Consider the following 26,304-nt stretch of genomic DNA (forward strand, 5'->3'; position numbering starts at 1 on the left):
TATGAAGCCTTGGCAAGTCACACAGCTTTGTGACTATCAGATCTTTTATCAATGGGATGACAAAACTTACATGTACCACCAGGAAGGGCAACAAGAACTAAATGCTAACATACATAAAGTGCTTAGCCTTAAATCCAACCAAAATAGTTTGCTCTATGTATTTTCATCTTCACCATATAGACAGTTCCTAAATGCATCTGAGATGATGGAAAGACAAGGATGGAATTTGAAAGAACTAAGCTTAGTCATTTAATCTTTTAAAACTAAAACCAAAAAAAAGTAATATAAATACTAAAATATAAATGCTTACAAACATTTTTTTACAAAATATATATACCAAACACATACCAAGAGGAATAATTGACTATGGGTATCATATTTCTGGATTCCATGAGGTAGAAAATTGAAAACATAAAATAAAAAAAGATCATAGAACCTTTTTTCTCCAGAGTAAGAAAATAACACACCATGAAACAAAAGAAGTTGCCATTTATTATCCCCAACATCTATAATAATAAAAGCATACTATGCTAATTAGACCATCCTTCCCGACGACCTCCTGGATGAAGCTTAGGCTGCAAGGGAAGCCCGGGTCCTGGGTGCCAGAGGGAAACCAGTGCCAGCAGCTGGGGGAAGAAAGGCCTGCTCTTGCATGAATTTCGTGCATCGGGCCTCTAGTTTTATATAAAAAAAAGGACACAATAACCTTCCCCAAAATGGTAAAAAGGACACAATTGCAGAATGAAGGACAGCTCTTTAAATTGAATCAATTTAGCCTAATGAAATACTCACCAGATTACTCTTTGTTCTTTTTCCCCCATGGACTATAAAAGTGTTTCCCAACCTAAGACCAGAGAGTAGATTGGTGTTTGAGAGCCATTTTGTAGGCTATACTTACAGTTCTTGTTTCATTGCCTAAGGTTTACTGTCACATATTTAATTTATATTTAGAAAAACAAAAAACAACAACAAAAAAGCCCTGACCTAATTAGATGACTTTCTCTCAAACTATCAAACAATCTTCCACCACTGGAATTAATTGAGTGGTTGTAAGTTTCTGTGTTGATGGGTTGAGCGGGGCAAAGAAAAGAGACATGTTGAATTTCTTCCCTTCTGCACCCTTTCTCCATCCATCCTCCTCAAAAGTTTGTGAAGGGAGTGAGGGGAGTGATGACTGAGACAGCTGGTTGCTTACCAGTCCGTTTTACCTTTCTCCTTTAAGAATAGAGTTCTAAGTATGTTGGGATCAGCAATATGTGCAGCTAAAATTCCTTCATTTGTCAACTTCCTTTACAGAAAGTGGTGGCCAGGTGACACCATTCTGGCCAATGAGCTGTTGTAGAAATTGTTGGTGAGGCTTGAGGAAGACACTCTTTAAGAGAGTAGCAAGCTCAGCTGTCTTTTTTCTCCCATCCCTAACTCTTTCTTCTTGCCTTAAATAAATTATGGTTATGCTGCATATATTTTAAGATGTTGAATCAAAGGCCTCAAAAATCACAAATCCTTAGTCCTGACATGCTTGAGTTGCTGAACCAAGATAGTACCAGAAATTGCCTCTGCCATGATTTGTTGTAATGTGAGGAAAATATATCCCTTAAATTTATGCCACTATAGTCAGATCTCGTACTAATAACCAAACTCAATCCCTAACTCATACAAATATAATCATTAAAAATGAAGAAATATGCTTTCCTCAGTAGCATAGTAGAAAGTGGTAATAGAAAGGACATATTGTTTTATATCTTAAAGACTTATGGATAATTACATATGTGTCATAATATATTTCTTTTGTTAAATATTTAAAAACTAGAGGCCCGGTGCACAAAAATTTGTGCACTCAGGGGGCAGGGGAAGAGGTCCCTCAGCCCGGCCTGTGCCCTCTCGCAGTCTGGGACCCCTCGGGGGTGACCACTTGCTGGCTTAGGCCTGCTCCCCAGGGGATTGGGCCTAAGATGGCAATCAGACATCCCTCTGGCAGCCCGGCAGCCCTTGGGGGATGTCCATTTGCCAGCGGCGAGCAGACCTAAGCTGCAGTCAGACATCCTTAGTGCTGCTGAGGAGGCAGGAGAGGCTCCCACCACCACCGCTGTACTGGCAGCCATCAGCCTGACTTGTGGCTGAACAGAGGTCCCCCCTGTGAGAGCACACTGACCACCAGAGGGCAGCTCCTGCATTGAGCGTCTGCCCCCTGGTGGTCAGTGTGTGCCATAGTGACCAGTCTTTCTGCTGTTAGGGTCAGTTTGCATATTACCCTTTTATTATATAGGATAGAGGCCTGGTGCAAGGGTGGGGACCAGCTGGTTTGCCCTGAAGGGTGTCCCGGATCAGGGTGGGGGTCCCGCTTGGGTGCCTGGCCAGCCTGAGGGCTATTTTCAGGCTGGTGGATGACTGAAGCTCCCAGCCTCTTTTTTTTTTTTTATTCTCGGATTTATTTACCTTCTATAGCTGTCACTGGAGTTGAGAGCCGGCTCCAGTTCTGAGGCCTGGCTCCAGCTCTGAGGCCATGGCTGGCTGAAAGCAGGTATCTGGGGTTTGTTTAGCTTCTATAATTGAAACATTGTTGCTTCTGGAGCTCAGAGCTGGGCCGCGGCAGGCGGGGAACCTTGGCTTCCTCCATCACTGGAGCAAGCAAGCCTCATGTTCGCTTCAGCTGCGTGGCTGCCGGCCGCCATCTTTGTTGGCAGTTAATTTGCATATCCTGCTGTTTAGCCAATGGGAAGTGTAGCAGAGGCATGGTCAATTACCATGTTTGTCTATTATTAGATAGGATGGAATCTGGATAACCTTATTATTTGTTGTTACACATATAATAAACAAAAGAATCATGCTTAACTTGTATTATGAGTTGAATTGTGTACCCCCCCAAAAAATATGTTGAAGTCCTAACTCCTATTACCTCAAAATGTGACCTTATTTGAATCACAATCAGTGCAGATATAATTAGTTAAATTAAGATGAGGTCATTCCAGAGTAGGATGGACCCATAATCCAAATGAGTGGTGACCGTATAAAAAGTGGCAAGAGAGACACACAGGGAGGAGATCACCATATGACAACAGAGGCAGGGGATGGAGTGCTGCAGCTGCGAAAGCTAAAGACCATCAAGGATCAATGGCCATCATCAGAAGCTAAGCGGATGAGACAAAAGAGAATTAGGCAGTCGGGGGACACATGGCCCTGCCTCCACCTTGACTTTGGACTTCTATATTGCAACCCTGTAAAAGGATAAATTTCCATGGTTTTACATCACCCACTTTGTGGTACTTTGTTACCCTAGGAAACAAAAACAGCTGGTGCTTGATTTATGATGGTTCGACTTAAGGATTTTGTGACTTTATGATGGTGCAAAAGTGATATGCATTCAGTAGAAACTGTGCTATACCTTGAATTTTTATCTTTTCCTGGACTAGTGACATGCAGCAGGGTACTCTCTAATGATTCTGGGCAGTGGCAGTGACCCTCAGCTCTCAGTCAGCCATGCGGTCAGGAGGGTAAACAACCAATTCAGCACTCTGCAGTGTCTGTGCTGCCAGTGTTTTTTGAATATTGTCTTCTGAAAAATTTAAAGAAGGCTAGACTAAGCTGTGATGCTCCATAGATTAGGTGTATTAAATGCATTTTTGACTTATGATATTGTCAACTTAATGATGAGCTTATCGGGCATAACCCCATCATGAATCAATGAGCCTCTGTACTACACAAACTAAAATATTCTTATTCAAGTGTATTAATGAATTTTATAAGTTATAATAAAGATAATTGGAAATCTAATTTTAATAACTTTTTCTAGTTACAGATTTTCGGATTTTTTGTATTAAATGATAAAGGAACACTTAAAGTAGAAAATTAAAATTGCCTACAATCTCACAAAAAAAAAAACCATTTTGCAGCATTGGCTTTCATATTTTGTGTATGAAATTTATGTATGATATTTGTATTTTTAAATGTGTGTCTGTGAATATATTTATGCATAAGAGGAAGAGAAAGACGTTGAGTGAATAATACATTATATTCCTCCCTCCCTTTCTCCTCCACCTGCCTTTCCTCCCTCCATCATTTGTTTCTTTCTTCCTCACAGATTTACCCAATGCCCAGGCACTCCCCTGAGGAGTGCTAGGGATACAGTGGTGAATATATCAGGCAACATTCCCCTGTTTATATGTTTTACAATTTGGTTCATTTTACAAAATACTTAGCCTGATATTTTCAAAGCAATATGTTAAAACATTGCAGCACAGGGTGTCATGGGAATGCTTCCGCTGGTACTATACATGCAACAGAGAGTTGAGGAAGGCTTCCTGGAGAAGGTCGGGTCTGCTGAGGTCAGAAGGATGAAAAGCAGCACTTAGGCAAGAGAAAAAGAGCAAGGTTGCTCCAAGCAGAAGGAGAAGCTGATGCAAAACTGGGCAACAGAGAACTAGATGTATTTGAAGAACATAAAGAGATCCAGTATTTCAACAGATGAATTATGCAGGGTCATACCAGAAAGGCCTTCTAATAGAGAGAAGCAGTAAGGAGTTTAACTAGAAGAAGTGAAATGATTTAATTTGCATTTCAGGAAGATCTGATTGCTATCAAAGTGGAGGATTTATTGAAAAAGGATGGAAGCTACTGAAGTGGTTTGTAACAAAGATGATGACAACCCTGAAAAGGTTTGATATTATGGATGGGGACAGCATCAAGAGTTCAAAAGAAGTAATTGTTATTGGCCTTACCAGCTCAGTAACTAAAAAGTATTGCAGGTAGAGAAAATGATCAGGGTTAATCCCAGAGTCTGGCTTCGATTAGTGGGAGGATAGTGGTGCCAATCATGAGATAGTATAGGAGATACCTGAAGAAGAGAAAGTTTGGGGTGAATGACATGAAGGACATAATGAATATTTGACATTTTGAATTTAAGGTGATTTTGAGACATCTGTGTAGACAGACATTTGGGGAATGTGGCTAACATTCAGTAAAAAGAATTTGAGCCAGACAATTGCATTTTGAAGCTGTCAGTGCACGTTTGACAGGGTTAAGGTTTTGGGAATAAACAAGAGTGCCCATAGAGAAAGTTCAGGATAAAAAAAAAGTGACAGCCCTAACTGGTTTGGCTCAGTGGATGGAGTGTCGGCTTGGGGACTGAAAGGTCCCAGGTTTGATTCTGGTCAAGGGCACATGCCTGGATTGTGGGCTTGATTCCCAGTAGGAAGTGTGCATGAGGCAGCCAATCAATGATTCTCTCTCATTATTGATATTTCTATCTCTCTCTCCCTCTTCCTTTCTGAAATGAATAAAAAAATATTTTTAAAAAAGAAAGTGATAGACTGGATTCTGAGGAACATCAGTATTTAAGGGGTGGGCAAAATAAGAGTAAATTACACCAGAGACAGCAAAGCAGAAGCTAGAGTGGAGAAGAAGCCAGGAGTGTGCAAAGCCATGGATGTCAGGTGGAGACAACACTTCATGGAGAAATCATTACTCAGTTGTAATGATTGGTAGGTCAATGGAGATCACAGTACAGAGAGATAAAAATACCTAAATATATGCGAGATTGTATTCTGTTATAAAAACAACATTTTAAATTGGTGGCAAAGGGATGGGTTATTTGGTAGACGGATAGGGTTAAGGAGTAGTTGTATGAGAGCATATTTATATATAAGAAATTATCTTTTCTTCTTTCTCTATATCAATAAAACTTCCAAGTACACCAGAAATATAAATAATTATAAGATCATTAAAGTACTTTAAAGTTAGAGTACTTCCTCTCTAAAATCAATAAAAACATATCCTCAAGTGAGGATTAAAAAAAGTGATGTGATAGAGGTGACACAGTAATGTAAGGTGGGATATATCGGGGAAGTCATTCTAAGCATGGTGTGAAAGCCAGAAACCATAAAGGAAAAGACTAATACATACAGGTACATACAAACTTAAAACTTTTTTATAGAAAATGCATCATAAAATGTAGATAAACAAAATATGGGGAAAACTTGCACCATATATGGGAAATAACTATTATCCCTCCTGTGCACAAGGCTCTAAAATGAAAGTAAAAAATAAAATAGTTAAATACCTCAGTATAAAAATGTGCAGAAATAAGATTATGCTTCACACAAAAGATAAGATACAAAAGCATAATGAATATATGAAAGTTTTAAGAATCTCTAGTAATAAAAGAAATATAAATAAATGTAACAATAAAGTAGCATTTATTGGTTATCAGCCTGAAAAAAATTAGACTGTCAAAAGCTAATGCAGGGGGTGTAAATAGGTACCAGTGTCCTATCTCTTTATCAAAGGGCAGCATAGCAAACAGGTTTTGAAGCCAAGATGCCTGAGTTTGGATACCAGCTCCATCAGTCTCTGCCTGTGTGACACTGGGTGACTTATTTAACTGCTGTTTAAGAGATGGGCTATTTAGTAGATGGATAGGATTAAGGAGCAGTTGTATGAGAACATATTTATATATAAGAAATTATATATTATATAATATATTTTCTTTTTTCTCTATATCAATAAAGCCTCCATCCATAAAAGGGGTAATAATAGTAATATCTACCTCATAGAATAGTGAGAGCAAAAAATGTATTAATATATCTTAAGCACTTAGTTATTGACATAAATAGCTAGTGGCAGTAGTGTGAGACATTTTTATTGTTTTTATTTTCTTTCCTTCTCAGCTTACATTCTTCGGTCATCATTCTAATATGTCTTTTGAATTCAGGAATATCTTCAATGTTTTTGCTCTATTGTTCTTCCATCCCACATTCTTGAATTTTGATAAATTTAATTGTCTATATTTCAAAAGCATTTCATAAAAAAAATTACACAAATTTCATAGCGGATTTTTAAAGGACTGGAAAACTAAATTTTAACATTCTTGTGTAATTCAAATCAAGATTGAGTTTAAGAATTTTTTTACTTTGAATTCTATGGTAAGATACATATAGGGTTTTTCTAGCATACTAGATTTTATGGACACCAAGTTCTGTTCATTTGAGTTCTTCCTCTATCAGTGGTTCTCAACCTTCTGGACCTTTAAATACAGTTCCTCATGTTGTGACCCAACCATAAAATTATTTTCGTTGCTACTTCATAAATGTAATGTTGCTACTGTTATGAATCATAATGTAAATATCTGATATGCAGGATGGTCTTAGGCGACCCCTATGAAAGGGTTGTTCGACCGCCAAAGGTGTCGCGACCCACAGGTTGAGAACCGCTGCTCTATATGAATCATTCCTCAGGAGTAACTTGGATACTTAGAGTGAATAAACCCTGTTTCTGAAAGACTCTTAACCATTCCCACCATATACAACAGGAATTTGACATCATTGACAATATTTACTAATTTTTAAAACTCTTTTACAAAAGGAACTAAATTCACAAAACCATTTTAAACCAATATTTACTTACTGATTTCCTGTTTATTGAGTCCTTAAAAATATCTCACTATTTGAATCTAACAACAACCTCTTAAGTAATCAGAACAAAATTGATTAGTATCTCCATTTACAAAGAGGCTGATAAGATTAAGATAGATGATACAAATTGCTTAAGGTCAAACAGCAAGAAAGAGTCTAGGTTTGCACTAGAGTCTAAATTCAATTAGAAATAGAAGTTCTATCTATTTCTAGTTTTGTTAGTGCATTTTTATTTGTTTGTTTCCATTGTTGTGATCACCTTTTTCTTAGAAGAGAGAGAAAGAAGACAGAGAAAGATAGAGTAGTATATCATTCCTTTTCTCCATTATTCTATTTTTTATTTTCTCACCCAATGATATTTTCCACTGATTTTTTGAGAGGGGGGAAGGGAGATAGAAACGGAGAGAGAAACATTGATATGAGCCGAAACCGGTTTGGTTCAGTGGATAGAGCGTCGGCCTGTGGACTGAGGAGTCCCAGGTTCGATTCCGGTCAAGGGCATGTACCTGGGTTGCGGGCACATCCCCAGTGGGAGATGTGCAGGAGGCGGCTGGTCGATGTTTCTCTCCCATCGATGTTTCTAACTCTCTATCTCTTTCCCTTCCTCTCTGTAAAAAATCAATAAAATATATTAAAAAAAAAAAGAAACATTGATATGAGAGAGACACATCAACTGGTTGCCTCCTGCATGTGTCCCAACTGGGGCCTGGGATTAAGTCTGCAACTGATGTGTGTGCCCTTAACCAGGATTGGAACCCAAGACCCCATAGACTATGGGCCATCACTCTAACCACTGACTCGAATGGGCCAGGGCCATTATACCACTATTGATTACAAAATATTATATGCTAGTATGCAATAACACTGGGGTGTCATTGCTTTCTGGTCATAAAATGCAAATAACATAGAATCTCCAATTTAAAAACATATTTATGATATTTATTGAGATATTTGTTTGTTTGTTAGCAAATATTACTAATCCAACAGTAAGGGCAGTTTGAAGGAATAGTTCTCAGTGCTCAGAGGTAAACTTGAGGGATCTAGCCCCTACGGCTAAGGAGATAACACACTCATTTTCCTCAGAAGCTGATATTAAAATTAGTTAATAATTTTTTTTTCTCAAACATGATCATTTTGGCTTCTTTAGGTAAGGAAATCATAGAGAAAAGCCATTGCACTTTAGATACTGTTTTTATTTTCACAGTTCTTTAAGGAAAAGTGCCAGGCTTGGTACAATCAGTATTGATAGAAAGGGGAAAGGGCATCCTCACTCCAGAATTTATTAGTGTAATGTTATCAGGAAGGTGAATCAACAGAGATGGCTAATTCATGAATAGTAGAGGAACACGATAGTAAAGCAAATAGCACCCAGTCATCTTGTCCAGTTCCTCCATCACTTAGCAGTATACAAAGCTCAATAATTACTGAATAGGACAGTAATGCTAAAACCAAGTTAGGACTTTACCAAATTTTCTTCCATACTCAATTTTGTAATTCTCACCTTATATCTTAAAGTTCAGTCTCTTTTTTCACCTACCACACATTTGCATATTAAACTGCTAGGTAGATTATTGGTTAATTCAAAATGTAGGTGTGGTTTTTTTCCCCCCCCAATATAAATAATTTGGGGGCAAGTCCAATCCAATGCAACAGCAGATTAAAAAAAGCCTCAGCAGACACATAATACCTACCCACAATAGATGGGCATTCTCTACCTTCCAGAGAAGGTATGTTGAAATCTCTTAGTGACAAGAAAAGCAAATAGGTTTCCCATGGCTGCCAAGGCTACAGCTTTCGGTGGGATCTAGAAAAACACAGCCCCATGTTTGTGGCTTTCTGACTGAGAGCAATGTTTTCAACACTTCTGATGATCAGTTGGGCTAAATGTCACCTACTAAGTGATTTATGGTTTTATTCCAAAATCATGAAAGCATAATATTAACCCTTCAACAGTTCTTATACTCCCTTTTTACCTTTCCATTGTCACTTCACCTACCAATTCTTAAAACTGTCCTTTTTTTGCTTCCCAAAATAACCTTTTAGCTTCACTTGAAATAGCGGTTGAATGGTAATGAATTAGTAAGGGCTGTTCACTAACCTTCACAGCTAGCTGAAGGACTCAGTAACAGAGGTATTGCTAATGAAAGCAGGGGAAAGGTAAGTGAGTGAGTGAGTGAGTGAGTGTCTTTATTTGTTTTCTACCTGCTTTTTTTTACTGGTGCAGAACAACTGCAGCATGTATCAGAAAAAAAAAAAAAAAAAAAAAAAGAAAGAAAGAAAGAAAAAAAAAAAAAAAAACAGGAAAGGAAATCAGGAAGACAGCCAGAAGATAACATACTGTGGCTGATGAGGCATAAAAATCTGACCTGTCTGGCCACTGCCGACCTATTCTCCTTTCTCCCTGATGCCTTGCTGTGCAAAATTTCAGGGCAGTGACTGAAGCAGCTACTTTCCCCTCCTCTTCCTTGTTTAATCTCCCTGAAATTTAACCACCTGTCTTCCAAACTGCTTTACCACCCCTTTCCACCGCTGAATGCCACATTTTGAATGCACATAATCTTAGAAAGTCCTTTTCCTTACCTCGGACCCAGTTTTTTCTTGATTAAAATCTTCAAGTATGACAACCAATGACTATGCAAAAAATCCTCCCAATTCAAAAATCAACCAAAAATTTCAGAGTGTGTTACACTGAAAAATAAAAAATAAATAAAGCAAATATAAAGAAATATTTGATTTAGGGTGAAATGAATGAACAATGCAATTAGCCCATTAGATTGTCAAACTATTTATATATTATGATCATGTACTTTATACAAACTAAACTAGATATCTATTCTGAAAAAAAATATACACAGAAAAAGTTTCACAAATGTTAGCTGTTTGCATGTGAAGAAGAATTTTCCTTTCAGTAGTAAAGTTAATTTGATACTTCACTTTCTTTTTTATATCATGTATGCATGTATTTTAAAGAAGCATGCACTACTTACATATATTTTTTAGAATAAAAGCAATAAAGGAATTCAAGAATATAGAATTAGATAGCCAAAGATAAATTAATCACCACAGAAAAAGGCACACAAATTTTTTCCTAGTTCATCTAATAAGAATTCCTAACCCTCAGGCTTGCTCTGGGCAAAATTTCAAAAAATGATTATTACTCCTAGTTTAACATAGAGCAAAACGGTATGTAAAGAAACAACACTGTCACATATAAAGAGTAAGAAGTAAAGGTCCTTTGGCATGTTCAGGACCCAGAGTCACTATGAGCGACCTGAAGTCTCCATGTACATTTCACATTTGCTCTTTTTTCTCATAAATGGCACTAACACTGAACTTTGGTACAGGGCTTTTACTTAGCCTGGGTCCTGTGGCTCCTCAAAGCATCACTGAATAGACAGAATTCAGGAATTTTATGAACTTGGATGAACAAAAAAGTTACTTTTCTATCTTCATCAAAATCTAATTGAAATTTATCATTTTTTCAGTTACAAATGCTGGCAACAACCATTCTCACACTAGTGGTACCTGTAATTTTTTCAACAAAGGAATCACAGATATTTTTAACCATATTGCAGTTGCTGCATATATTTCATAGTATTATTTATGCACATAACCATTTCAAAATTATAGTTATTATATCTACTATTAGATTATATTATGTAATGTTTAATAAAACAACACAAATGTGTTTTTTATAATACATTAAGAGGTGTATTTCTTGATTCCCTAAAATTTCCATATACAGTAGTTCCCCTTATCTGAAAGGTATACATTCTAAGACCTCTAGTAGATGCCTAAAACTGTGGGTAGTACAGAATTTATTATGGTTTTCCTATACATACAGCTTAATTTATAAGTTAGGCACAGTAAAATATTAACAGCAATCCTATATAATAAAAGCCTAATATGCAAATTGTCCCCTCCGGCGGTTGTTCAACTGAGAATTTGACCACTCACTATGATGTGTGCTGACCACCAGTGGAGGCACTGCCAGCCCCAATGGGCCCTGATGAGAGCAGGACCTCAGTGGGATGGTGGAGCAGGTGAGCGGGTGGTGCCAGGTCAAGGTGGGTGAGAGCAGGGGCCTGATTGCCCTGCCAATCGCCCTGCAGACGGCGACCAGCTGACAGCAGGCCCTGATCACTCGATTGGGGCTGGACCCCAGGCTAGGATGAGGAACTGGGGTGGGTGGCAATGACCAAACTCCATGGTGCCCGGGTGGGGGGCTACGACCTCTCGCTGACTACCTGGGGGTGGGGTGATGGGAATGGAGATGTGGTGAGAATGAGGGGTGTCCACTGAGCTCGCTCTCACTCCCCCTGCTACCCTCTCCCGGGACACCAGGCCTCGTGTGCCATGGAAGCCCCCACGTTCAGGTGCTGGGTCCCTGAGGAGCCCGCCCCACATCCACATGGCCTTTTTCAAATGAGCTGGGCTGGAACTGCCGGGACTGTAGGGGCCAGTTGGGCTCCCTGTGGGTTCCTGCAGGAGCCAGTCTATGAGGCCAGCCAGGAGAGAGCACGCTTCCCACCTGGCTTCCATGCGGTGCTGCTGGGCAGCCCAGAGGCCCATGCTGAGCTCCAGCCTTCGGCATCCAGCCCAGTTCATCTCCACTTGGGGACTTTAGCGCCAGGCCCAGGGACCACACCCGTGCATGAATTTCCTGCACCAGGCCTCTAGTAACTAATAATAGAACAATTGTAACAATTTACAGTTGACCATTGAACAATGGGGAGGTCATGGGAACCAACCCTCATGCAGTTGAAAATCCGTGTATAACTTTTAACTCCCCAGAAACATAACTGCTAATAGCCTACTATTGACCCGAAGCCTTACCAATAGCATGTCCAGTTGATGAACACATATTTTGTATGTTACATATGTACTGTATTCTTATAATAAAGTAAACTGGAAAAAAGAAAATATTATAAGGGGGAGAAAATACATTACGGTATTTATTAAAATAATCTGCACATAAGTGGACTACTATAGTTCAAACCCTTGTTTAAGCTTCAACTATACATTAATAAAAGTTATGTGAATGTTCTCTCTCTCTCTCTCTCTCTCTCTCTCTCTCTCTCTCTCTCTCTCTCTTTCATAACTGATCTGATAACAAATAGCTGCTAAGAGGTGGAGAGCAGATACAGGATGGATACACTGGGCAAAGGGATGATTCATGTCCTGGTGGGAAGGAATGATATGTCATCACATTATTCAGAATGTTGGGCAATTTGAAACATTAAGTTTTTACTTCTGTAATTTTTCATTTAATATTTTAGGACTGCCATTGACTATGGGTAACTAAAACTGCAGGCAGATAAGGGCATGGTACTGTATTTTATTATGCAGATCTAAAAATAATTTTCTAAGAAGGGGCCATATAGATTTCTCAGTTCACCAGATTGTCAAAGAAGACCATGGCACAAAGAAAGTTAAGAATCCCTCTTGCTGACATGTACTTCTAAGAGGCCAATTCTCTTTAAATGTCTCTCTTCTTGTTCCATTGACCTATGCCTACCCCTACCCATGGGCTTACACATTATCATCATCATCATCATCAGTTTATTGTCTCTCTCCCTATGAACAGTGACAGACATCTATACATATAAAAGCTTAAGCGACCATTATGACCAGATGACCGGATGACTGGCTGGTAGCTATGATGCACACTGACCACTAGGAGGCAGATGCTCAATGCAGGAGCTGCCCCCTGATGGTCAGTGTGCTCCCACAGCCAACTTTCTGTGGCCTGCCAACCTCTCACAGTCCCTCCCCCCTGTCAGCTGGGCCTGATCGGCCCCAATCAGGACTGGGCAAGATGGCCCTGATCAACCCTGATCTCTGGCTAGGCTGAGGGACCCCTCCTGTGCACGAATTCGTGCACCTGGCCTTTAGTAAAATATATGGGCATCAAAAGGCTTTGCAAGTGAAATTAAGAAGCAACATGACCAGACTGGGTCCCTGGGGTAGAGAGAGAGCCAATAGTGAAATCATTCACAGCCTTTGCTGGACCCAGTCCCTAGCGACACCAGTAGTAGAGCTGAATTCTGACAATTTGAAACCAGTTTTAGTGCCATAAAAATGATACTAAAAATTTAGAATATTCATATTCTCTACAGTAAACATTAGTCTTTTTTCCTTATATCCATGACACATTATCTTTATATTTAACATAGTCTGCTTTGGTCTGAGTTGTAAATATGTGTATAACATCATACATACCTAATTTGACTGATCATATGTACATCCACATATATGCATACATATTTAAGTGTATATGTGTGTGCATTTCTCCCAAATTAAATTATAAACTCCTATAGTGTAAGGATTAAGGATTTTAGTAGAATGAAGGACTTTTCCTGGAGAAGAGGAATGGATCTGCCAGAAGCTGGGTCATTACCTCAGCTCAGTTTTATAGGTTGTCTTTGATACTTGAGTATACCTGAAGACTCCTGCATCCCCATGCCCCCACAGAAATTGCTTTTCTTATGATCCACAGGGAAGGGGGAACTTCATAAAGTAAAAACTTAAAAAATAAAATAACTAAACATTAAAAATTTTTTGTAAAGGAAAATAAAACATTAATATATTTTCAAACAAGGCAAATGTATGTTTTGTGTTTTAAAGTTGAGGAATACCCTTTGTTCAAAAGAGTTAAGGTATACTATCATTGAAGACTCCTAAGAGTTATAAGGTTTGTGAAAGTGAGTAAAGCATTGACATTTTTGTTAGTCAAATTTTTAGCATTTAGAACAAAAAGTTCTGTTACTGAAAGTTTTCTCAACAGAATTATATATCTTTTAATCACTAAATCCACCATAATGTTTAGTACCACTTTTTATACATTGTAGGTCTTAGAGTTTGCTAAAATGAAATCAAGTTTGCTAAAATGAACCCATTTCTCATCACCAATAAAATAAAATAGAATCACATGAGCTAAATCTCAGTTACTCTGTTTGAGACAGGACTTCGGAAAAGCATATTTAATATGTTCAGATTCTCTCTAGACATATCAGAAAGACTCTGGTAGGTCTTTCTGATGAAAAGGTACCATCAAAACTAATTTGGGAATAACAAAATCCAGATGACTGCATTCTCAAGACACATATGCAGATTATTGACTGCTTTAGAAGAATTATCACAGTTTTTGTTTTGACAATTATTGTAAAAGTTAAGATTTTAATTCATCCTGTACCTGAAAAATCATATGTCTAGCTCTGTATTTTTATAGGTATTTGAACTCAAAGTCTGCAATAAAACTACTACTAATGAAGCACATTGTTATCAAGTGCACAGATTGATTAAAAAACAAAAAACAAAACCTGAAATCAAATCAATAACCTGCATGATTGGGTTCTAGCCTTAATTAATAAGGTGACAATATTTCTGTGGGCTACATGGAATCTTAGGTGCCCTTGGAAGTTCTAACCTTCCACGAAGTCACAGATGAATGATCAAGGATGTCAGCAGTGCCACAGAGGCCTGTCACATCTGACTCTGCTGCTGCAGACATCCCTTCCATTTCTTCACCACAGTACTCCCAAGTCTCATTTGACATCAGGTGCCAGGAAGGGATCAGTCAAGCCCTAGATTATAACCAGTCAACCATTCCTAGAGTAATGCTCATTACTAAGCAACACAGTTAAACTGAATAGAAAGCTGAAAGGCACCATCCTACACACATGCAAATACACTTTTGAGTATGAGAAAAGACTTTAAAATGAATTATACTCAGTGGAAACAAAAGATGTAATTAAGGGATAACATAAAGGAAAGATGTTTTTAATTTTTTACTGATTTCAGAGAGGAAGGGAAAGGGAGAGAGAGATAGAACCATCAATGATGAGAGAGAGTCATTGATCAGCTGCCTCCTGCATGCCCCACACTGGGGACCAAGCCCTAGGCATATGCCCTGACTGGGAATCAAATCAAGACCTCCTGATTCATAGGTCTATGCTCAAACACTGAGCCACACCAGCCAGGCAGGAAAGATTTGTGTGTGTGTGTGTGTGTGTGTGTGTATGTGTGTGTGTGTGTGTGTGTGTTTAATTATATATGTGCGTCTTAAAAACAGAGGTGTGAAGCCCTAACTGGTTTGGCTCAGTGGATAGAGCATCGGCCTGCAGACTGAAAGGTCCCAGGTTCAATTCCAGTCAAGGGCATGTACCTTGGTTGCAGGCAGCATCCCCATAGGGGGTGTGCAGGAGGCAGCTGATTGATGTTTCTCTCTCATCAATGTTTTTAATTCTCTATCCCTCTCCCTTCCTCTCTGTAAAAAAAATCAATAAAAATATATTAAAAAACAAAACAAAACAAAAAAACAGAGGTGTGGAGAGATTGAATTGGGGTGCTAAAATGAAAAATGGTCTACTTTGGTTAACTTATACTAGAAAGCAGAAAGCATGATAACAGTCTGGAAATTTTAAAATGCATCTAGAAACCAAACCAAAGATGATCACTGTGTTGTTCACATAAAGATGTGACTCATTCAGTCTTGGCCAGTGTGGCTCGGTAGTTGAGTATCATCCCGTGTACCAAAAGTCACTGGTTTGATTCCTGGTCAGGGCACATACCCAGGTTTCGGTTCTATCCCCAGTTGGGGTTCGTGTGTGGGAGGCAACTGATAGATATTTCTCTCACACATCGATGTTTCTCTCTCTTCTTCTCCTTTCCTCTCTCTCTCTCCCCCCAAAAAATCAATTAAAAAACATATCTACACTAATAAGAGAGAAACATGAAAATTGGTGTCACTCCGCTATGCCCAACAGCCAATTGGATGAGTATGCAAATTAACCCAACAAAGATGGTGGTTAATTTGCATACGCAGGTGCTGAGTGAAGACTGAAGGCTCGGGCCAGACTGAAGATTGAAGACTGAAGACTGAAGACTGAAGACTGAAGACTGAAGACTGAAGAGGGTTGGCTTCTCCGCTGCTGCAGAGCCAAACCTCACTGAAGCCGGACCAAAGGCCTGGGTCCTGGGTGCCGGAGGAAAGCTTGTGCCGGCAGTAGGGGATGGAAGGCCTATTGCATGAATCTTCGTGCAACAGGCTTCTAGTCCTATCTAATAAAAGAGAAACATGGTAATTGGCGTACGACCGCTACCCTTCCCATTGGCTAATCAGTGAGATATGCAAATTAACTGCCAGCCAAGATGGCGGCCGGCAGCCAGGCAGCTTGAAACTAACATGAGGCTTGCTTGCTTCAGTGACCGAGGACTCCAACGTGCCCCGCCTGCCTTGCCGGCCTCTGACCCTGCAGTTTAAGAAACATAGTAACAAATATAGAAGCTAAACAAAATCCCAGAAACCTGCTTTCAGCGAGCCCGGGATCTCAGAGCTGGAGCTGATACAGAGTTTTGATTATAGAACCCAAACAAACCAGATACCTGCTTTCAGGAACAGAGGCCTAAGAGCTGGAGCCTCAGAGCTAAAGCTGGCCCAGAATAAAAAAAAAAGAAAAAAAGGAGCAGTTGGGAGCTTCCATCACCTGCCAGCCTGAAAAAACAGCCTTCAGCTCCTCACCCAGACTGGCCAGGCACCCCAGTGGGGACCCACTCCCTGAAGGGTGTGTGACCAGGTGCAGACAGCCCCATCAGCCCCTCACCCAGGCTGGCCAGGCACACCAGTGGGGACCCACTCCCTGAAGGGTGTGTGACCAGCTGCAAACAGCCCTCAGCCCCTCACCCAGGCTGGCCAGACAACCCAGTGGGGATCCCCACCCTGATCCAGGACACCCTTCAGGGAAAACCAGCCGGCCCCCACATGTGCACCAGGCCTCTATCCTATATAGTAAAAGGGTAATATGCCTCCCAGCACCAGGATCAGCAGAGCCGCGAGGCCTCCCGGCACCAGGATCAGCATGACAGGGGGCAGCGCCCAAACCCCCTGATCGCTGCAGCTCTGTGTGTGACAGGGGGCGGGGCCACAACCTCCCTATCGGCCCTGCTCTATTCATGATGGGGAAGGCGCCCCAACCTCCTGATCAGCCCTGAGGCTCTGTGTGTGACAGGGGGCGGCGCCCCAACCCCCCCCCTCCCCACGGGCCCTGCTCTGTGTGTGACGGGGTAGAACCATAACCTCCCCATCGGCCCTGCCTTGAGTGTGACAGTGGCGGCACCCCAACCCCCTGATGGGCCCTGCTCTGTGCATGACAGGGGGTGGCGCCACAACCTCCCTATTGACCCTGCCTTGAGTGTGACAGGGGGCGGTGCCCCAACCCCCCAATCGGCCCTACCCTGAGCGTGACTGAGGGTGGCATCGCAACCTCCCGATCCACGCTACTCTGTGCATGACAGGGGGTGGCGCCCCAACTCCCCAATCGGCCCTGCTCTGAGCCCTACCAGGGGCTGCACCTAGGGATTGGGCCTTTCCTCTGCCATCTGGGAGCAGGCCTAAGCCAGCAGGTCGTTATCTCCTGAGGGGTCCCAGACTGCGAGAGGGCACAGGCCGGGCTGAGGGACCCCCCTTTCCCCCTCGAGTGCACAAATTTTTGTGCACTGGGCCTCTAGTATATATGTATAAAATATGTGATTCAGTTCAGTGTCTGCACATCACCCTGTCTGAACATATTAAAGCAACAGTGCCAGCGGCAACACCTTCTCTCTCCTACAAGGGGTACTGTCCATTTCTCAAACTTTAGTGTGCATGAAATAAATTTGGAGGTTTAAGTCTGTATTCTGAATGCTGTCACCAGAGGTTCTGATTCAACAAATCTGTGCTCAAGTTCAGGATTCTTCATTAGAAAGTATCCTAGATTATCTTAACATGGCAAGCCTGGTGACCATATTTTGAGAAGCCACTCAAGTATTTGTTGGGTAAAGGGAAGGTGGGTCTTTTTCTGTTACTAGGCTGCCCTCTTGCACTTCAGTTTCATACTCTACTCTTTTACCAAAGAGTTAGTTGTAACCAGGGATAAGTACAACATAGAAAGAGATAAACGAATTTCTTTTGATTCTCCCCAAAATCCAAGCACATAAAACTGAAAAACTTTTCATGGGAATTACATGTAAGATACATTTGGACCCTTTGTTCTTCTTTTATTCATGGCTGTCCTTTCCAAGTGTAAGCTGCACCTTTTCTTAGGGAAACCTACCATCTGCTCCCTCCTCCTCAATGTCATGCACAGGGTACTTCAATTCTCAAAAGTTCAAAATTGCCAAAGTCTGGATTTTAAGACATTAGTGATAACTCTGCCTGTGGCATTTGCTTATTGGTTGAAATGAATTTCTTTCACTATAAATTACAATCTCTTTAAGAGCGTGGATTCTACTACTTCCTCTTTTTAAACTTTCATACCATAGGCTTCCATATGCAATAGTCCTCATAGATACTGATAAATAGTGGGATGTAGTATCCTAGAGATTTGACAAACAGAAAAGCTAAGTTAAGGTTTTTTTATTATTTTAGTTGTTGTTGTTGTTTTATATATTTTTATTGAATTTACTAGAGACCCGGTGCACAAAATTTGTGCACTGAAGGGGAGGTGTCCTTCAGCCTAGCCTTCACTATCTCCAATCTGGGACCCCTTGTGGGATATCAGTGTCCTGCGGTAATCGCTGCAAGCACCTCTGAGAGAGAGTCGCCCTCGAGTTCCTCCTGATGCCAGACAGTCCAGTTTCTCCCTGTATGAGTCTGGGTCCCCAGAGACTCGCCCAGAACTGGAGTTCAGAGCAGTTTGTAGCTTGTGACTCCCTCCCGATTGAAAAAGACAACCACGTTTTGAGTTTATTCTTATGTATGGTATAAGAAATTGCTATAGTTTCACTTTTTTTTTTGGCATACATCTGTCCAATATTACCAACACCATTTATTGAATAAACTATTTGTCCCCATTGTATGTTTTTTTTTGTTTCCCTTGTTATTAATATTAATTGACTATAAAAGCTGGGTTTGTTCTTGGGCTCTCTATTCAGTTACATTGATCTATATAATTGTTTTCATGCCATGACCTTGTTGTTTTGCTTATTATGTCCTTGTAGTTTACCTTGATATTAGATAGCATGATTCTTCCAACTTTATTCTTCTTTCTCAAGATTGTTATGGCTATTTGAAGTCTTTTGTGATTCCATATAATTTTTTGGAATACTTGTTCTAGTTCTGTGAAATATGTCATTGGTATCTTGATAGGAATTGTGTTGAATGTATAGATTGCTTTGGATGGTATGATCATTTTAATGATGTTAATTCTTCCTATCCATAAACACAGTATATGCTTCTACTTATTTCTACCTTTTTCAAATTCCTATTAGTTTTCCAAGTACAGGTTTTTACCTCGTTGGTTAAATTTATTCCTAGGAGTCTCATATTTTGTTGTTGCAATAGTAATTGGGATTGCTTTCTTACTTTCTGTTTTTGAGAGTTTATTATTGGTGTATAAAAATGCCACATTTTCTGGATATTAATTTTGTCTTTGCCAAATTTATTTATTAGACCTAATAAGTTTTTAGTGGAGTGTTCACTATATACAATATCATACCTTCTGTGAATATTGGAGGGTTAATTCTTCCTTTGCAATCTGGATGCCTATTATTTTGTTTTGTCTGATTGCTATGGCTTCCAGCACTATGTTGAATAAGAGTAGTGAAAGCGGACATCCCTGTCTGTTCTCGATTTTAAGGGAAATGCTTTTAGTTTTTGCTAAAAAATGCTTTGTCACTTTGTTTCTGAAGAAAGAATATTGCATCAATGATGGCCCTAGAAAATTAATGAGATAGAGCATTCCATTAAAGTCATTTTAACAGAATAGATAATGATTCAAAACTAGATTACATGGACTGCCATACATTTTGTAAGATTTTGGCAAACTACTAGAAGTAATTTAATGAGTTAAATATTACTTTTGGATATCTCATATTCACTTGGCATTTACAGGGAGTCTCAGATATACAAAAGGGCAGGAAGAAAGATCACACCTCTTAGAGAACATTGAGTCCCATTACTACCAGAGAAATCGCAGCCTCAGCACATTTTAATTCAGACCAGCAGTGTTTGCAGGCCTTGTAACACTAACACTGAAGAACAGTTATGCAGATACTTTACTTTGACTTCAAAATGTAGTCATTTTGAGTCTACCTGCTGAGTAGAATGTAAAGAGAGAATAATTGCTGAGGTTTTCATATAACAGAAAACAATTGCACTATGGAATATGGGAATAAAAACAGTTTATAATCTAATAGACCTAGATTTAAAATAAGGCTTTATTTCACACTAGTAGTATAATTCTGGGAAAAGATAAATTAGTGCTAATTGAATTTCTTAAGCATTTTTAGGTAAATTTTATGCTAAGTGCTTTACACATATTATCTTATTTGAGTTATTTGACTTGCTAAAATCAGCTTCTTTATTGGCTAGATATTTCTGTAAGGATGTAAAAAAGAACATAATTTAGAAAGTGTTAAGTATAGTCCATGAAATATAGTAGATGCTCAATAAATTTTAGGTCCTCTTCTTCACTACATAATTGTTTTCTTATCTGTTTTAGTTGTGTGTGTAGTTAAGCTATGTAGACTGTTGGAGGTTATTTATAAAACCATTTTGATACAAAGAAAATCAAATTCTTTGTTTTAATAAAGTTTATTAGGGTATACACCTTAATGGGTCTTGGAAGACAAAAATGTTTCATTTGGAAGCTTCAAATAGGGCCTGGGTTAAGATTATATTGAATAGACAGAAGTTGGCATGATTGAAAAGAAACAGAGGATAGTTCTACTTTCTTTGCCACTCTAGCTAAAATAATCAAAATCATAATTTAGAAAGCCCTACTATTATAAAGTCTGGCCTTTATCATGAGCCAATCAGTTCTCTTCACCACAATGTTCCCGTTTTTTTCCTCTCTTCCTCCTTTGAATATTGGTTTCACATACTTCACTCTGAAAAGGTATACATATTTAGAAGGTCTTGCCTTGGGTGTTTAGTAGAATTATCTGAGGTAATTATTGAAAGTATAGAAAAGTAAAAAATTACTTCTTATTAGTGTTTATGTTCCAAGATGAGGATAGAATAGCTAAGTAGGCAGAAGCAAATGTATAATCTTTAAATAATAAACATATTCCATTTTATTTTCTAGCTAGTCATCTATTGTTCTAATCTTTACTATTTTCATTCATGTGTGATTTTTCTTTTAAGAAATTCATATATTTTAATCCTATATAATAGTACCAATAGTAGCTATATATAGGCTTTCCACTTTTGAGAGATTAATGCACATAGCCATTAAGGAGGAGTTGGTTAAAACACCACTCAAAGGTGAATAAAATATTAAAAACTTATGCAAGTGTGAATAAAAAGATGAAAGAAATAAATGCACCTTAGGTGACAAATCTAGCATATTCTTTTGGAATTAAAAATGGCCCAGTACAGATCCAAAGTTGTTGTAATATTTAGAGATATTAAAAATGAAATTCACTAATCATCTGAAAGCTACCATTGTGTGATTTACTCTATCAATAGAATAAAATATAGAAAAGAGTCATTCATCTTAGCAATTGATATTGTCTCCATGCTGTTGCAATGTTGGTTAGGCCCTGAGTAGCCTGCAGTGCTTTCCCCTTTGAGAACAGAACTAATTCTATTGATTTTGTTCAGAAGTACATATCCCAAGTGACTCCAGGAACTCAGCCGGGCATGACATCTTCAACTGTTTTCAAAATCACTATACAATTGGCATATGACACAGGGATGTCCAATTAGAAATGAGGAAATACTTGATGGAAGACTTTTTAAAAAAGACATGCAGGAAGAGAAATCCTTCTGCTGTCTTCAAGTCTTCCATGATGCTGGAATTGTGGCAATCTTTCCACCATTGGAGGAGCCAATTTGACATGCAAAAGATGGCAAAGTAGAAAAACACCGGGAACTTGGGTTCTTATTGGTGTCACTGAGCTGCTGAATTAAGCAGTCCTTTAACTGCTCTATCTCAGGACTGATTGTTATATGTAAACTTTTGTATTTATTAATAAACCAATTGACCTACTTATTGCTCAAAGCATTTGAAACACAAGCTCATTATAAAAATTTGAGCAAGCACAGAGAAATCTAAATACATTTTTCATGAGCACTATTAGTATGTTCTCTATAAATTACATATTATTATTAAATGTATATTGCTTAGCATACTAATTTTCATTTACTAATTTAAAAGTTTTCCTCACGATATTATAAAATTAAAAATATTCAATGCCTATAGATATACCACACTCTACCCAATCATTTTCCCACTGTTATTTATTAAATTCCTTTTTTTATATTTCCATATACAGATTATTCTATGATAAAAGCTAAGCTATTGTATAGCTGAATTGTTTTGATGGGTACTCTGTTATATTCATGCATTTATTGATGTAAAAATATTGATTGAATACCTATTATATACTAAATACGCTAAAATGCAAAATGAAAGAAACAGTTATTGCTTATGGGTGTTTAAATGTAATGTGAAAGGAAACCATGAATACAGTTGCAAAAGAAATTTATAAGTGTTTTAGTGGACTAAGCAAAGTTAAAATAAAAAATGAATAAATGAATAAAAGCTTTAGATTATGAAAATTTACTGAAAATTAATTTTATTAAAAGAAAACTAAATTAGAAGTTCAGATGAGGGCAAAAGATACTTTTATTATAACTGCCTGCAGTGGACATTACTAACAGTCCATGTTATATATAACATATTCTGTTATTATATACTAGAGGCCTGGTGCACAAAAATTTGTGTACTGGGGTGGGGGTGGGTGGGTCCCTCAGCCCAGCCTGCCCCCTATCACATACTGGGAGCCCTCAGGGATGTCCTAGTGATGGCTTAGGCCCGCTCCCTGCTCCCCTTGGGGAGTGGGCCTAAGCCACAGTCTGGCCTCCCTTTGTGGGAGGTGACCGGGCTGATCAGGGGAAGGCACCAGCCCCATCACCCCACTATTGCAGCCACTGCCAGTCACCACAGCCACCAAGGTGTTTTCATCAACATGGACTCCAGTCCCTTCACCATGAAAAAATGACAACTTTGTATAGGCATTTTCAAGATGTGTCTTTCTTAGGATATGATATTTCTTTCTTTCTTTTTTTTATCCTCACCTGAGGATATGTTTCCATTGATTTTTAGAGAATGTGGAAGAGAAAGGGAAAGACAGAGAGAAACATCAAAGTGAGAGGAACACTTTGATTGGTTGCCTCCTGCATGAGCCCTGACCTGGGCCCGGGCCAGGGAGGAGCTTGCAACCTAGGTACATGCCCTTGGTCAGAAATGAACCCAGACCCTGTGATGGGCAGGCCGAGGCATTATCCACGGAGCAAAACTGGCTAGAGCAGGATATGACATTTCTTAGACCTCCAGCAGTGGTCCTTCCTTTTTTTTCTCCAGGAGTGTGGTGAAAAACCCTAAATCACCTTATTGGATTCTTATTACCCAAGGTACTAAGAATATTACCAGTGGCATACAGGGAGCTTAGCCAATGAGCAGTCAGAAAAGGTGTTTCCTCTGTAGTTCACACCCATTGCCAGCTCGGCCCCTGCCCAGGCTTTAAGCCTCTGGCCCAGTCCTTAGGCCTGGGCAGGGGACCTCCAACTCCCCCCCATCGCCGGCTCCGCCCCTGCCCAGGCCTAATGCCTCTGACCCAAGGTATTAGGCCTGCACAGGAAACCACCAGCTCCCAGTGATTGCTGGCTCTTCCCCTGCCCAGGCCTAATGCGTGTGGCCAAGTCGTTAGGCCTGGGCAGGGGACCCCCAGCTCCCCACCATTGTCAGCTCCGCCCCTGCTCCCCATGATTTCTGGCTCCCTCCCTGCTCCCCACCATCGCCAGCTCTGCCCCTGCCCAGGCTTAACGCATGTGGCAGAGGCATTAGGCCTGGGCAGGGGACTGCCAGCTCCCTGCAATTGCTGGCTCTGCCCCTGCCCAGGCTTAATGCGTGTGGCCAAGTGGTTAGGCCTGGGCAGGAGATCCCCAGCTCCCGCAATTGTCAGATCCGCCCCTGCTCCCCATGATTACTGGCTCTGCTCTGTACCCCGCGATCGCTGGCTCTGCCCCTGCTCCCCGCCACTGCTGGCTCCCTCCCTGCTCCCCGCCACCACTCCTCAAGACATTAGGCCTGGGCAGGGGACCACTCAGCTCTGATTGCAGGCTCTAATTGCCGCTGGGCGCCTATGTATGCAAATTAACCGCCATCTTTGTTTGGTTAATTTGCATAATCATCCAATTGGCTGCTGGGCATAGCAAAGGTATGGCCAATTTGCATGTTTGTCCATTATTAGGTAAGATTATTCTCCATATACAATGCCAATTTTGTTTCAGTATCCATAGCTCTTTACTTACCTCAAGTGATTCAAGGCAAGTGAATCAATTTGGGGCTCAAGAGTAGATTATGATCATCAAAAGCAATGATTATAATTTCCAACCCCCAAGACAAGTTTAAGTCTAATTATTGCATGACAGTACTGTGGTGAGAGTTTTTGGCCCAGCAGTAGGTTTGTGACAAGCTGACTGAATTAGAAGAGAGGAGGAAACTTGAATATGTCATAATTGATAGAATTTAGTGGTTAAAAAGTAGGTGCACAACAATTCATGTTGTCCAAATTGCTGCTAAGCCATTGTCATTCCATAAGGAAAAACATCTGAAATACAAAACTAAGACACAAAAGAGAACAGAGTTGAAGAACTATAGAGAGGAATTATACACCATCCCTAATTGCCTGTTGGACCAGTGGATTTCATTGTTCTGAAACTTGTAGCTAAAATCAACCAAATAAGTTACCCTAAAATGTTTAGGAAAGTAACTAAAGTACAAATTACCCCAAATACATTGGGAAACTTTACCTAAGGAAAGCAATTTAAAGAGAGCCAAGAATCCGTGATGCTACTCTATGTAGTATCTATGCTGCTTACTAGATGGTGATAATAGATTGGTCAATTCACCTAAATTTCATAATCTGTGATTTGGTAGAGTGATTTAAGATACAAAAATTTATTAAGGCCTCTTCTATATCTAAGTATATTGGCCTTTATGATTCAGGTGTTTTATTGAGTGAAACCAAACTGCTGTTTTGATAAAATGGTAGGAATGTCATATATAATGAAAATACATGGATGTGCCTCCCCATAAAAACAAATCAATAGATAGATAGGTGATCTGATGGGTGAATGAGAAGATGCAGAGACAAGTGAATCAATAGGCACACTAGTGGGTGCTTAGACAGACAGGAAGGCAGCATAAAAAAAAAAAATCAGGTAGACAGCAACTCAGATAGATAGAACAACATCCTGATTGCTGGAGACAAATATACTAAAGTTAGAAAAATAATGTTTTCATTAAAGAGATATAAAACCTGTATGTATTATGTATGTATGAACCTTAGTGAAAACAATGTGATGATATATATTTTCACTTTCTTTATACCTATGGTACTACAACTAAATAGCTTGTGCAATTTTATACCATCAGAAGTGGCAGAGAAGACACTTGAACTAAAATCTAACCCCCTCCAAAGCCATGTGGTTCTGCATTCCATCAGGCACAACATCGCAAGGCAACCCCCATGGAGCTATCACAGCAGAACAACAGTGATGACAGCAGAAATAACAAAACCCTAACAGCAGCAAATCCTGTTAAAACATAAACTGGTTTTAGAAAATTATATTTAAATAATACAATGAACAATCATGTATATAGATCTAATAAAGATGTAAGTTAAGTGAGGAAACTAAGCAACATCAAGTAAAACTCTTTCACCTTTTAAAATGAAATAATTCCATGAACACATTATACATTTTTTAAAAGTCAGGGTTTATTTATGTTTTAGAACAATGAGAAAAGTAACAAATTTATATATATGCCATTTCATAAAAATGCCTATCCTAATATTAAATTACTCTTGGCTAATATGGTCCGCACTGTTATGGCAAATGTATATTAAA

Source organism: Myotis myotis, unplaced genomic scaffold (assembly GCF_014108235.1).
Source record: "Myotis myotis isolate mMyoMyo1 unplaced genomic scaffold, mMyoMyo1.p scaffold_m19_p_2, whole genome shotgun sequence".
NCBI lineage: Eukaryota > Metazoa > Chordata > Mammalia > Chiroptera > Vespertilionidae > Myotis > Myotis myotis.